The following is a 14,895-nucleotide window of genomic DNA, read 5'->3' as shown; positions in this document are numbered from 1 at the left end:
TTGCCCAAAACCAGCTCAGATGGACTGGCCATGTTATCCGCATGCCTGACTCTCGCCTCCCAAAACAAGTCCTTTATTCCCAGCCTGCTAAAGGGCAACGGGCCCCTGGAGGCCAGAAGAAGAGGTACAGAGATAACATTAAACAAACCTAAAGAAGTGCCACAAAGCTTGGGAAGACATGGCAGCAGACAGGCGACCTGGAGAAACCTTGTCCGTGAGGGTGTTGCACTAATGATGCCCTCTGCCATGCTGCACAAGACAAGCGAGGACCAAGAAGATTACTCGATTACGAGTGACCGCCGATGATGATGGTGTGTGCAGATGAAGGTGTTACTGTAGTGTGTTACTGTGTGTGTGTGTGTGTGTGCAGATGAAGGTGTTACTGTAGTGTGTTACAGTGTGTGTGTGTGTGTGTGTGTGCAGATGAAGGTGGAGGGTCTGCAGGAGGACGGGGCATCTCCAGGAGGTCGCAGCCCCCCCCAGCTGGATGGCGGTCCCGAGGCCTCGGAGCGATGCATGTCCCGCCTCCTGAGCGCCGTGGAGAGCGAGCTGACGGCCGGGCGGGAGAAGGGCGACCCCACGGAGCGAGAGCTGAAGGTCACGCTGGAGGACGCCGAGCTGTGGAGGAAGTTCAAGACCCTCACCAACGAGATGATCGTCACCAAGAACGGACGGTAACTCCGGGACCAGGGTACAGGGCGTTAGGACACCTGGGGGTTATTGTCTGTCCAAGGGTTGATGATATGTCTGATGGGCGTTAGTCCACCGGAGGGTCTTTGTTCTGCATGATGGTCCATGTCTTTCCAAGGGTCATTGATATGTCCAAGGGTCCGTCCAAGGGTCATTGATATGTCCAAGGGTCCGTCCAAGGGTCATTGTTTGTCCAAGGGTCATTGATATGTCCAAGGGTCCGTCCAAGGGTCATTGATATGTCCAAGGGTCCGTCCAAGGGTCATTGTTTGTCCAAGGGTTATTGTCCATATGAGGGTCTTGAGTCCACTTGAGGGTTGTTGAACGCGAGGGTCTTTGGTCTGCATGATGGTCTTTGTTAAGGCCCTGACACACCAAAGTGACACCAAAGAACACGTCCCGACGGACCCGACTGTTGTGTCGCCTCACGTCTCGTTGGCCAAAAAGTCGCACTGGAACACACCGCATAGACTTCAGCCGACGGCCAAGTAGCACGTACGCACTGCGCATGCGTGAGTGGCAATAACTCTCCTTACCAGCAGGTGGCGGTAGTGTGTGTTCGTCATTCAAAAGAGGAAACAACCGGAAGACAGACTGCGTGATATATACAAACAACAAATAGCGTGCGTTCCATTTTCACTCTCGTCCATCACAGACGGTTTCACATAACGACTTATCTAAATCATGAATAGTGCGGTGCTGGAAAATGAAAAATAATCGCCGTCTGTGTGTGCCTTCTTCACTTCCGTTTCGCTTCTCATGCACTGATTCGCTAAGCTGAACAGCCAATCAGAGTGATTTCTTTTGCCGACAGCGGAAGGTGTCGGCAAAAGGCTGAAAAGACACGACGGTGCGGGACACACCAATCTGAGTAGGGCGACAGGACGCTCATCGAAGGCCAGACATCTATCGATGGCCGAAATCGGCTCGATGTGTCAGGGCCTTAAGTCTGAGAGTCGTTAGCCCACCCGGGGTGCAAGGGTACGTCTGAGTGTTATGGTCTAGGAAGGTAGTCCATCCTGGGGTCACTTTAAGTCAGAGAGTCGTTGTCTTTACGGCGGTCGTTGGCCCCCCGAGGGTCATTGTCCGTCCGAGGGTCATTGTCCGTCCAAGGGTCGAGGTATGTCTGAGGGTCGTTAGTCTACCTGAGAGTCTTTGTCCGCCAAAAGTTATGGTCCACCTGAGGGACTTGTCGTTGTCTTTCCAAGGGTCCTTGGAAGTCAGAGAGTCATTAGTCCACCTGATGGTCTCTTTAAGGTTGAGGGTGATTCTCTGTCTGAGGGTTGTTTTCCATCCGAGGGGCGTTGTAAGTTGTAGGCTTGATGGTCGTTGTCTTTCCTGGTTCGTAGTAAGTCTGAGAGTCGTTGTCCTTTGGTTTGCCCTCCCGAGGGTCCTTGATATGTCTGAGGGTCTTTGTTAGTGTTAAGGTTGTTACCTGGGGTTACAGTAGTGAGTCTTTAGTCCATCTCAGGGTCAATGTAAGTCCCAGGGTTAGCTTTGAAACATTCAGTCCGTTCTGGATTTCAAAACAGGATATACAAGTCTTTCTTTTAAACAGCTGGATATGAAACAGAGTTTGGATGGTCAGTAATGCCCGGTGTGTGTGTGTGTGCGTGTGTGTGTGTGTGTGTGTGTGTGTATCTCTGTGTGTGTGTGTGTGGTTGTGTGTGTGTGTGTGGTTGTGTAACTGATGCACTTTTTAGTTTTCTGGATATTTGGTAGATAAACAGGAACTCTGACATCGCTCGGTGTGTTTGAGCTGACTCCTGATCACTGACCCTATTACAGGGTTATTCATTAGTGTGTGTGTGTGTGTGTGTGTGTGTGTGTGTGTGTGCATGTGTGTGTGTGTGTGTGTGTGTGCACGGCCTGTTTTACATTCACAGTGTATTAACCACTTCAAAATGTGTTCTGCTTCGTATATTATTTATTCACTGCTGCAGTTTTAGACCAAAGATAATAATAATATTAAGACCTTTTAAAAGTTATGGATAAAAGTTTTCAGCCAGGTTTGTTATAAACAGTTATTTATATAATATATGAAATGTCTCCTCTCTGTTTCCAGGCGGATGTTCCCGGTGCTCAGGGTCAGCGTCTCAGGTCTGGACCCCCGCTCCATGTACTCTGTTCTTCTGGACTTCGTCCCGGTGGACGGCTGTCGTTGGAAGTTCGTGAACGGGGAGTGGGTGTCGGGGGGGCGGGCGGAGGGGCGCGGCCAGGGGGGGGTCTACGTTCACCCCGACTCACCCAACTTCGGGGCACATTGGATGAAGGGCGCCGTAACCTTCAACAAGGTCAAGCTCACCAACAAGGTCAACGGGGGGGGGCAGGTGAGGACCCTTTAATTTAATGTTTCTTTGTTTTTTATTAATACATTCAATTGTAATTGTTATCGGGGGGGGCAGGTGAGGACTTTTATTTGAAATGTAATTTTTACTTTCTAATTTTTATTTAACTTTTAGTAATTTAATTTAATTATTCCTCCAGTGGGGAATTTCAATTCACTTTCTCTTTGTTGAGCTTTTATCTTAATTTATTTTATTTTCCAGTTTAATTTATTTAAATTTAAATGTATATTTAAATTAATATTTATATTTAAATTTATATTTAAATGTATATGAATTCCTTTTTTTGCTCTTTTCTTACTTTTAGTTATTTCCTTTCTGCCCCCCCCCCCCCCCTAATTAACCACTCCAGTCTCTCTCTCCTTCCTCTTCACCTGCTCGCCCCCTCGTAACCACGGGAACGGTATAAACAGCTCTTTAATTGGCCGGCAGCGGTTTAATGCACTTCCTGTCGAGAGGCCCTCACACACACACACACACACACACACACACACACACACACACACACACACACACACACACACACACACACACACACACACACACACACACTAGAAAAATTGGCAATAGCGTTGTTTATATTTACCCAATTACACACACACACACACACACACACACACACACACACACACACACACACACACACACACACACACATAATGCAGGCTGAACAGAGAGCACGGTCGTAATGAAATAATTGCTCAGCTTATTTGTACATTATGGTAATTATGTTTTTTACCGGGAAATTACTTTACCCATCATGCTTCAGATGGATGAGAGGTAAACTATATCCACACACACACACACACACACACACACACACACACACACACACACACACACACACACACACACACACACACACACACACACACACACACACACACACACACACACACTCGGGGTCAGCCAGCCTCTCAATCTGAATAGCAAACAGTTTGTTTTTGTGTGCAGAGCTGGGATTGGTTAATTGGCCTCGTTAGCGGGGGGGGGGATAAAAGAGTTTTTTGGGCTGGAGACAGAGATGGCTCCTCTCCATGAACTCTCCTGAAAACAAACAACACACACCTGTTTCCATTCATCGACACACACTCTGCAAACTCCAAACTTTATCAACTGCATCACAGAGCAGCCATTTTAATCTCAGCATTCCTGCTAACTGCCACAGATTCACCTTTAGATCAATGTGTTATAGATTAATGTGTTATAGATCAATGTGTTATAGATTAATGTGTTATAGATCAATGTGTTATAGATCAATGTGTTATAGATTAATGTGTTATAGATCAATATGTTATAGATCAATGTGTTATAGATTAATGTGTTATAGATCAATGTGTTATAGATTAATGTGTTATAGATCAATGTGTTATAGATTAATGTGTTATAGATCAATGTGTTATAGATTAATGTGTTATAGATCAATGTGTTATAGATTAATGTGTTATAGATCAATGTGTTATAGATTAATGTGTTATAGATCAATGTGTTATAGATTAATGTGTTATAGATCAATGTGTTATAGATTAATGTGTTATAGATCAATGTGTTATAGATCAATGTGTTATAGATCAATGTGTTATAGATCAATGTGTTATAGATCAATGTGTTATAGATTAATGTGTTATAGATCAATGTGTTATAGATTAATGTGTTATAGATCAATGTGTTATAGATCAATGTGTTATAGATCAATGTGTTATAGATCAATGTGTTATAGATCAATGTGTTATAGATCAATGTGTTATAGATCAATGTGTTATAGATCAATGTGTTATAGATCAATGTGTTATAGATCAATGTGTTATAGATTAATGTGTTATAGATCAATGTGTTATAGATCAATGTGTTATAGATCAATGTGTTATAGATCAATGTGTTATAGATCAATGTGTTATAGATTAATGTGTTATAGATCAATGTGTTATAGATTAATGTGTTATAGATCAATGTGTTATAGATCAATGTGTTATAGATCAATGTGTTATAGATCAATGTGTTATAGATCAATGTGTTATAGATCAATGTGTTATAGATTAATGTGTTATAGATTAATGTGTTATAGATCAATGTGTTATAGATCAATGTGTTATAGATCAATGTGTTATAGATTAATGTGTTATAGATCAATGTGTTATAGATCAATGTGTTATAGATTAATGTGTTATAGATCAATATGTTATAGATTAATGTGTTATAGATCAATGTGTTATAGATCAATATGTTATAGATCAATGTGTTATAGATCAATGTGTTATAGATTAATGTGTTATAGATTAATGTGTTATAGATCAATGTGTTATAGATTAATGTGTTATAGATTAATGTGTTATAGATCAATGTGTTATAGATCAATGTGTTATAGATTAATGTGTTATAGATCAATGTGTTATAGATTAATGTGTTATAGATCAATGTGTTATAGATCAATATGTTATAGATTAATGTGTTATAGATCAATGTGTTATAGATCAATGTGTTATAGATTAATGTGTTATAGATCAATGTGTTATAGATCAATGTGTTATAGATCAATATGTTATAGATTAATATGTTATAGATTAATATGTTATAGATCAATATGTTATAGATCAATATGTTATAGATTAATATGTTATAGATTAATATGTTATAGATCAATGTGTTATAGATTAATATGTTATAGATTAATATGTTATAGATTAATGTGTTATAGATCAATGTGTTATAGATTAATATGTTATAGATTAATATGTTATAGATTAATATGTTATAGATTAATATGTTATAGATTAATATGTTATAGATTAATATGTTATAGATCAATGTGTTATAGATTAATATGTTATAGATTAATATGTTATAGATTAATATGTTATAGATTAATATGTTATAGATCAATATGTTATAGATTAATATGTTATAGATTAATATGTTATAGATTAATGTGTTATAGATCAATGTGTTATAGATCAATGTGTTATAGATCAATATGTTATAGATCAATATGTTATAGATTAATATGTTATAGATTAATATGTTATAGATCAATGTGTTATAGATCAATGTGTTATAGATTAATGTGTTATAGATCAATATGTTATAGATTAATATGTTATAGATTAATATGTTATAGATCAATATGTTATAGATCAATGTGTTATAGATCAATGTGTTATAGATTAATGTGTTATAGATTAATTGGATCAATGTGTTATAGATCAATGTGTTATAGATTAATGTGTTATAGATTAATTGGATCAATGTGTTATAGATCAATGTGTTATAGATCAATATGTTATAGATCAATATGTTATAGATCTCTGAACATTACATTACATTTAGCTGACGCTTTTATCCAAAGCGACTTACAATAAGTGCGTTCGACCAACAAAATACAAACTCAAAGAAAACAGAATCATATAAGTACATCAGGTTTCATAGAGCAAAAACATTTCAAGTGCTACTCAACTGGCTTTAGATAAGCCAGCCCTTTATTAATATATAAGTGCTTTGTTAATAGTTCTATCGCTGGAAGTGGAGTCGAAAGAGATGAGTTTTCAGTCTGCGCCGGAAGGTGTGTAAGCTTTCTGCTGTCCTGATGTCAATGGGGAGCTCATTCCACCATCTTGGAGCCAGGATAGCAAACCCACGTGTTTTTGCTGATGGGAACTTGGGTCCCCTTCGCAGCGAGGGTGCAGCGAGTCGTTTGGCTGATGCAGAGCGTAGTGCACGTGCTGGGGTGTACGGTTTAACCATGTCCTGGATGTAGGAAGGGCCAGATCCATTCGCAGCATGGTACGCAAGTACCAGTGTCTTGAAGTGGATTCTAGCTGTTACCGGAAGCCAGTGAAGGGAGCGGAGGAGCGGAGTGGTGTGGGAACATTTAGGAAGGTTGAAGACCAGACGAGCCGCTGCATTCTGGATGAGCTGCAGAGGTCGGATGGCACATGCAGGTAGACCAGCCAGGAGGGAGTTGCAGTAGTCTAGGCGTGAGATGACGAGAGCCTGGACCAGAACCTGAGTCGCTTTCTGAGTCAGCTGGGGACGTATCCTCCTGATGTTGTAAAGCGTGTATCTGCAGCAACGGGTTGTAGCAGCGATGTTTGCAGTGAAGGACAGGTTGTTATCTAGGGTCACACCCAGATTCCTTGCAGTCTGAGTCGGGGAAACAACTGAGGTGCCGATGTTGATTGTTAGGTCAAGAGTGGGACAATCTTTTCCCGGGAGGAAGAGCAGCTCAGTCTTGTCAAGGTTGAGCTTGAGGTGATGAGCAGACATCCACTGAGAGATGTCAGCTAGACAAGCAGAGATGCGTGCGACGACCTGGGTCTCTGAGCGGGGAAAGGACAGAATTAATTGGGTGTCGTCAGCGTAGCAGTGGTAAGAAAAACCATGCGGGCTAATGACAGATCCGAGTGAGTTTGTGTACAGGGAGAAGAGGAGGGGACCAAGAACAGAGCCCTGAGGGACCCCTGTAATTAATTGACAAGGGTCGGACTCAGACCCTCTCCAAGTCACCCTGTAGGTACGGTCTTTCAGGTATGAGGTGAGGAGGGAAAGTGCAGAGCCTGAAACTCCAAGTGCTTGGAGAGTGCGAAGGAGGATCTGATGGTTCACCGTGTCGAATGCAGCAGACAGGTCCAACAGGATGATGACAGAGGAGAGGGATGCAGTTTTGGCAGTGTGCAGTTCCTCCGTGACAGCAAGGAGGGCAGTTTCTGTGGAGTGACCTGCCTTGAAACCAGACTGGTGCGGATCCAGAAGGTTGTTCTGATGGAGATAACAGGAGAGTTGTTTAAAGACAGCGCGTTCAAGTGATTTAGACAGGAACGGGAGGAGAGAGACAGGCCTGTAGTTTATAACATCAGACGGGTTGAGAGTGGGTTTCTTTAGGAGAGGGTTTACTCTTGCCTCCTTGAGACTGTTTGGAAAGTGACCAGAAGTTAGAGAAGTGTTGATGAAATGGGTGAGAAACGGTAGAATATCAGGAGCGATAGTCTGAAGGAGGTTTGAAGGGATAGGGTCCAGAGGACAGGTGGTAGGGCGGGCAGAGGTAATGAGGGTAAGAACCTCACTTGGAGAGAGAGGGGAAAAGGAGGTTAGTGTGTTGGTGGAAGGAGGGTCTGGTGACCCAGCGGTGAGTAAAGGTGAGTCAGAAAAAGAAGAGCGAATATCATCAACCTTTTTTTCAAAGTGGGTAACAAAGTCGCTTGACAAAAGTGAGGAGGGGGGAGGAGCTTTTGGAGGGTCCAAGAGGGAGGAGGGGGAAGGGGCTTTGGGGAGGTCCAGGAGGGAGGAGGGGGAAGGGGCTTTTGGGGAGGTCCAGGAGGGAGGAGGGGGGAAGGGGCTTTGGGGAGGTCCAGGAGGGTGGAGGGGGAAGGGGCTTTGGGGGGGTCCAGGAGGGAGGAGGGGGAAGGGACTTTGGGGGGGTCCAAGAGGGTGGAGAAGATGGAGAATAGTTTTTTAGGATTGGAATAGGAAGATTGGATCTTATCTTGAAAGAAAGTGCTTTTTGCCTGAGAGATCGAAGCAGAGAAAGAGGAGAGCCTGATAGGTTAGGAGGTCGTCACGGTGTTTGGATTTCCACCGTTTCCGCTCTGCTGCCCTAAGGACGGTTCTATTAGCACGCAGTGCATCATTTAGCCAGGGAGCAGGAGGGGACTGACGAGCCTGCCGAGATGTGAGAGGACAGAGCGAGTCCAGAGTGGATGAGAGAGTAGAGAGGAGAGTTTCTGCAGCAGAGTTTGGAGGCAGGAGTTGGAACGAGTCAGAGGAAGGGAGGGCTGAGAGCACCGACGAGGCAAAGGTAGAGGGGGAGAGGGAGCGAAGGTTACGGCGGACAAGTGCAGGATGGGAAGAGATTAGTTTGTTATGTTTGGAAAGGGGTAGAGAGAATGAAATGAAGAAGTGATCGGATGTGTGGAGCGGGTTTACAGAGAGGTTAGAAGTAGCGCAGTTCCTTGAGAATATGAGATCAAGGACATTGCCAGCTTTATGAGTCGGTGGGGACGGAGAGAGTGAGAAAGCAAAGGCGGTTAACAGAGATGTTAGTTCGTCTATCTTCCCCGTCTGGAGGTTGAAGTCTCCGAGAAGTACAGCGGGAGGGCCAGTTTCAGGGATGAGTGAGAGGAGATGATCTAATTCCTCCAAGAAGTCCCCCAAGGCGCCTGGTGGACGGTAGAGAACAACAATGGTTAACTGTATAGGATGGGTTACTGTGACGGCATGGAACTCAAAGGTGGAAGGAGTGAAGTTAGGTAGCTTGAAGAGGGAAAAGCTCCATTTGGGAGAGAGCAGGAGACCAGTGCCACCTCCTCTGCCAGTGGGTCTGGGTGTATGGGAGAAGGAATATGCAGTGGAGAGAGCTGCTGGGGTGGATGTGTTGGATGGAGTAATCCAGGTCTCAGTGAGAGCAAGGAAATCCAGAGACTGCAGGGAGGCGTAGCCAGAGATGAAGTCAGCCTTAGGAACAGCTGACTGGCAGTTCCACAGGCCACCTGAAACTAGATGTTGGATCTCAGTGGAGCATGTGGGATAGACGAGAGCAGGCCGGTTATATCGATTAGGAGATACACGGGGCCAGTGATAATTGCGAGAAGACACATGAACAGGAATGGAGAAAATACACATGATTATAGCCTGAGGGGCTAAACAACCAAATAAAATAAAACACCAGCGATACTTAGCTCAATCAAAGTAGGATTTGCCTCCTCTTTGCCTCCCTCGTGACTCCAGCAGGACTCTATTGTCCAGGAAAGTGCTACCTAAAAATGGACACCTGATTGCTGAGTTCTCAAAAGGAAATCTAGACTGGCTCCCTCCTGAGTTGCTATTGTGTCTTTTCAGTGGCCCAATGGTTTTACAATTACATTAAAACCTAAGTTATAAAGTTATGAGTTTAACCCTTAATACAGTTACACCTACTCAATAAAGCGATAGTTACGGCTGTAACTACGGTTCTATGAGTCCCGGATGACCGCCAGAGGCGGTGCTTTAAGCACTGGATATGTCCATCGCGCGCATGCGCAGCTCGAGTACCAATAACAACAAAGTCACCTGTGACCCACGTGACACCGGCTATATCAGCCGGTGTCGTCAGAGGATCTGTTCCAATAATCTTCTCACGAGCACACAAGAATTCTGAGTGACAGGGAACTCTGGCGGTCATCCGGGACTCATAGAACCGTAGTTACAGCCGTAACTATCGTTCTATTTCGTCCCTACTGACCGCCAGAGGCGGTGCTTTAAGCACTGGATGACTTATACCAACAATGTCATGAAGAATCCAAGCCCTTGCTCACCACTGGAAACAGCGGAGCTCGGCAAAAGGACCACGCCCAAAGAATGGGGAGTGGCGACATTGACCTGATGACAACTGGAGAATGTGCCAGAAGACGCCCACGACGCCGCGGCGCAGATGGTCTCCAGGGGCACCACCCTCAGGGCATCCCAAGATGTTGAGATGCTCCTTGTAGAGTGGCATCTCAGCCTGATGGCAGGGGGCGGCCACTGGCCCCGTAAGCCTGTGAGATGGTATCGACAACCCAGTGGGGCAGCCACTGGTTAGAGGGCATAACCTCCTTTAGTGCTGCCAGGGCAAAATCAAGAGTTGCTCCTACTGCCGTATACAGGCAGTAACCTTGATATACGCCCTTTGGGCACCCCCAGGGCACAGCAACTTCGACGTGCCGTACTCCTGAATGTCAAAGCGTGCCAGCTGGGCAGGCTGATTGAAGTGGGTTTGTGGAAGGACCCCGGGCCGGAATGCCACATTTGCCCAAAGGGCAACGCCTGAGAGTCCCACCTCGGGCATGTACTGTTTATGGAGAGGACATGCCACTCCCCGACTCGCTTCCCTGAGGATATGGCAAGCAGAAATGCTGCCTTCATGGGCAGCCACCTAAGCCCCCCCTGGGCCAGGGGCTCGAAGGGAGGAGATGATAGGGCATCCGGCAGCAGGGGCAGGTCCCAAGCCGGAGCGCTCGGGGTGCTAGGGGGACGCTGCCGTAAAGCCCCACTCATAAAGAGGGACACCGACCTGTGGCACCCCGCCGTGGCGCCGTCGACCCGAACATGTCGGGCAGAAATCGCAGCCACATAAATTCAGAGTGGAGTGAGAACGTCCACTATCTAGAAGGGACTGTTGTCTAAGCAACAACGTACATGCTGTCCCCAAGTAACACGCACATTCTTGCCCCCCAGTTGGGGTAGAAAGTGCGTGAGTGCAAGCTGCACAGCCCGAAGCTCTAGCACGTTGACCTGGCGCGCACTCTCCTGGGCAGACCGCTGACCCTGAACGGTCCTGCCCTGCCGCACTGCACCCCACCCTGAGAGACCTGCACCTATGGTGATGGTCTCCTGGCGGGATGGGATGGCGCTCATGGGCACGCCCACTAGGAGATAGGCCCTGCCCCTCCAGCGTGACAGAGAGTGGAGGCAATGCTGCGACACCCTGACTTCCCTGTGCCTGTGCCACTTGGCGTCCAAGTGAAGGCTGTTCAGCCACATCTGCATGGGGCGCAACGACAGCGGGCCTTAGGGCCCAGCGGCCGAGGCAGCTGCCAGTCTGCCCAAGGGCCGGAGGAACTGAATATAAGGCACCATCTTGCCCGGCCCACGTGGAAGTAGGCATCCCTCAAGTCCACGGTTGAGAACCACTCCACCTGTGCATATGCAGTGGTCAGCATATAGAATGGCAGCACCTTCGGGAATCTGTTGATTCCTCTGAGGTCCAAGATCGGGCGAAATCCGCCGACTTTCTTGCTCACGAGAAAGTACGCAGAGTAGAACCCCCTGGGCTAAGCAGAGGGTCTTACTGGCTTGATTGTGTCCTTGGACAGAAGGACGGACAACTCTTGGGCCAGACCTAGGGCCCCTGCCGGATCGCTGACGACTGTCAATTAGACCCAGCCGAAGGCTAGGGGCCGGAGCTGCGGTCCGTACCCCTGGGTTAAGGTGAAAACCACCCAAGGGACGGAAGTACAGACCGCCCAGTAACTGAGCTGCTGCTGGGAAAGCAGCCGACGACCGCCCCCGGGATTTCAGGGCCCAGCCCCCCGGCCCCTGGAGCCTCTTGGGGGGCGCCGGTAAGGCTCTGGGGCACGAGGCCCCCTGGAAGGCGGGCGACCTGGGGCAAGAAAGCCATTGGGTCGCGCCACTAAGACCTCTGCAGACCACCCCTGTAATCCGGCGGCTGAGTGCGGCTGCTAGAGCGGCCCCTGGGCCTGCTGGGAGTGGGCACAGGTCTGCGAAGACCCGAGAGCTGCTGCCTGGTCTGCCTAGCTTGGGCGGCACGCTCCAGTGCCTCCAGGGCAGCTGACCTAAACAGCTCCCCTGGCTCGACTGGTACGCTACGGAGGACTCTCCTACATGCCTCCGTTAGTGGTGACTGGGCCAGCGAAACCTGGCGACGAGTCTGTACCAGCGACAAGGCGTCCTCATACAGAGGTGCGTCAACCGAAGGAGGTGCGTCAGCCGAAGGGGGTGTGCCAACCGAAGGAGGTGCGCCAACCGAAGGAGGTGCGCCAACCGAAGGAGGTGCGCCAACCGAAGGAGGGGCGTCAACCGAAGGGGGGGGGGACAGGCCCGCTAGCAGCCCCACTAGCAGCCCCGCTAGCAGCCCCGCTAGCAGCCCCGCTAGCAGCCCCGCTAGCAGCCCCGCTAGCAGCCCCTACACTGGGCCCAGGCTGAAGGGCCAAGAGGCGACTTCATCATGCCCCTATCGGCAGCTAGCCGATCCACTTTAGAGGACAGCCTGTTTCTAGTCCTATTGGGGGGAGCACACATAGCCATCGCTCTCTCAAGTCGCCGGGAACGGCCGAATTGATCTGGAGGAGGATGTGACAAGGAGAGGTGTCTGTTGGCTGCTGCCAGACGTTCCACCTCAGTGATTCTAGCCACTCTCAGCGCCCGAGGCATGCAGCTACAGCTCATGCAGGCGTTTACCGTGAGAACCTCCCTCAGATGCTCACATTTCGTCCCCACTGACCGCCAGAAGCGGCCGAGGCAGGAGGGGCAGCGGTCGTGGCCGTCCTCGTCCTCGCGCTACATGAATGAGCCATTCTGTAGGTAGCCAGATGCAGCGTAGCCGGGAGCGGGTACACAGCCTTCACCAGCTACCTGCTTAATGGAAAGAGTAGAGCGTTGCTGCTACTCGCCGAACAGAAAGAGGGATGTAATTACACCCAGAGTCGGGTATAACGCGTTACTGTAATAATATTACTTTTGTCGGTAACGGAGTAGTGTAACGCGTTACTTATAATTCAGTAATCACACTACAGTTACTAACATTGCCCCGACACGCGTTACTTCGTTACTTTTATAAAATAATCACACTCACTGACAGACAAGAGGGGTTTCCGCCGCAGGTTTACATGTAGGCCTATGTAATCTGTGCGACTTGCGAGACCACATCTCCACGTGCAGTGCTGCATAAACATGGCTGAGTCTTCTCATCTGTGAACTCCCTCAACGCGCCGCTCGCTCTCTTTTGTTGATCGCCCTCTCACGGGTGAACAGTTCAATGTCCCGCTTCATTGTAGGAATTCTGTCTCTACCACTTTAGTTTGACCATCTCTGTTACTAAGTTATGGAATACTAAATACATAAGTAATTAGATACCTTACCGTTACTGCGCTCATAAAGAATGATAAGAATAATGCGTCTTGAACTGGTTTCATTCATTAGTGTCTTGACGTTTCACAGACTGTTAGCTTGTTGTGTGGCTGGTAGCCTATTTTAGAGCATATAAAAAGAAAGACTTGTGTTATGTCTTCCTTAATGCAACAGTAATTGGGGGGGCAAGTGGAGTCTCGCAGAGGCAAAACTGTGGCACGCTTACACTGTAGGTGCGCCGCAGTCTGCGTGATCTGCCTGTAGGGGCGGGCCGGCCCTGCGAGTAAAGTAACGAGTAAAGTAACAAGTAAAGTAACGAGTAAAGTAACGAGTTACTTTATGTAGAGAGTAACGAAGTAGTGTAATATATTACTTTTTTAAAAAGTAATATGTAATATATTACTTTTTTTTTGTAACGACCCCATCTCTGATTACACCCACGTTACCGGCAGAGGGAGCGGGAGCGAGAGCACTGCCTTCACCTGGCTGGATTAATAAACACGGCAGTTCAGCGTCTACCAGGAGCGGGGGCGAGAACTGCCTTCACTGGTTGAGTTAGAGACGACTGCCAGATGCAGCGTAACCGGGAGCGGGTGCGGGAACACAGCCTTCACCAGCTACCTGCTGAACGGGAAGAGTAGAGCGGTGCTACTACTCACCGAACAGAAAAGGGGATGTAGCTACATCCGCATTACCGGTAGAGGGAGCGGGAGCGGGAGCACTGCCTTCACCTAGCTGGGTAAAATAAAGAAGCTTAACAGTACACGCAAGACGTTAGCCGAGCAGCTGCTGCTAACGATCAAGCGAGATCAAGTCAAATAACACACATGTTTAAGACCAGATAACTAGCTTCGAAAGAAGAGAACAGCACAGAGCCGTAGTTACAGCAGTAACCATGGCCAGTGCTCACACAGCATATAACCGTAGTTACAGTAGTAACTATGGCCAGTACTTACACGGCTTAGAACCGTAGTTACAGTCGTAACTATGGCCAGTACTTACACGGCTTGGAACCGTAGTTACAGTAGTAACCATGACCAGTACTTACGGCTTAGAACCGTAGTTACAGTCGTAACTATGGCCAGTACTTACACGGCTTAGAACCGTAGTTACAGTCGTAACTATGGCCAGTACTTACACGGCTTAAAACCGTAGTTACAGTAGTAACTATGGCCAGTACTTACACAGCATAGAGCCGTAGTTACAGTCGTAACTATGGCCAGTACTTACACAGCATAGAGCCGTAGTTACGGTATTGACTATG

At 47.3% G+C, this 14,895-nt stretch overlaps 1 pseudogene; it reads left to right on the top strand.

Annotated features, from left to right (window-relative positions):
* Positions 1–423: 423 nt before the first annotated feature.
* Positions 424–14,895, top strand: part of LOC117545274 — a 19,599-nt pseudogene continuing 5,127 nt past the window's right edge.

Source organism: Gymnodraco acuticeps, unplaced genomic scaffold (genome assembly GCF_902827175.1).
Source record: "Gymnodraco acuticeps unplaced genomic scaffold, fGymAcu1.1, whole genome shotgun sequence".
NCBI lineage: Eukaryota > Metazoa > Chordata > Actinopteri > Perciformes > Bathydraconidae > Gymnodraco > Gymnodraco acuticeps.
Note: the sequence above shows the minus strand (reverse complement) of the source record. Positions and strands in the feature narration are given on the sequence as shown.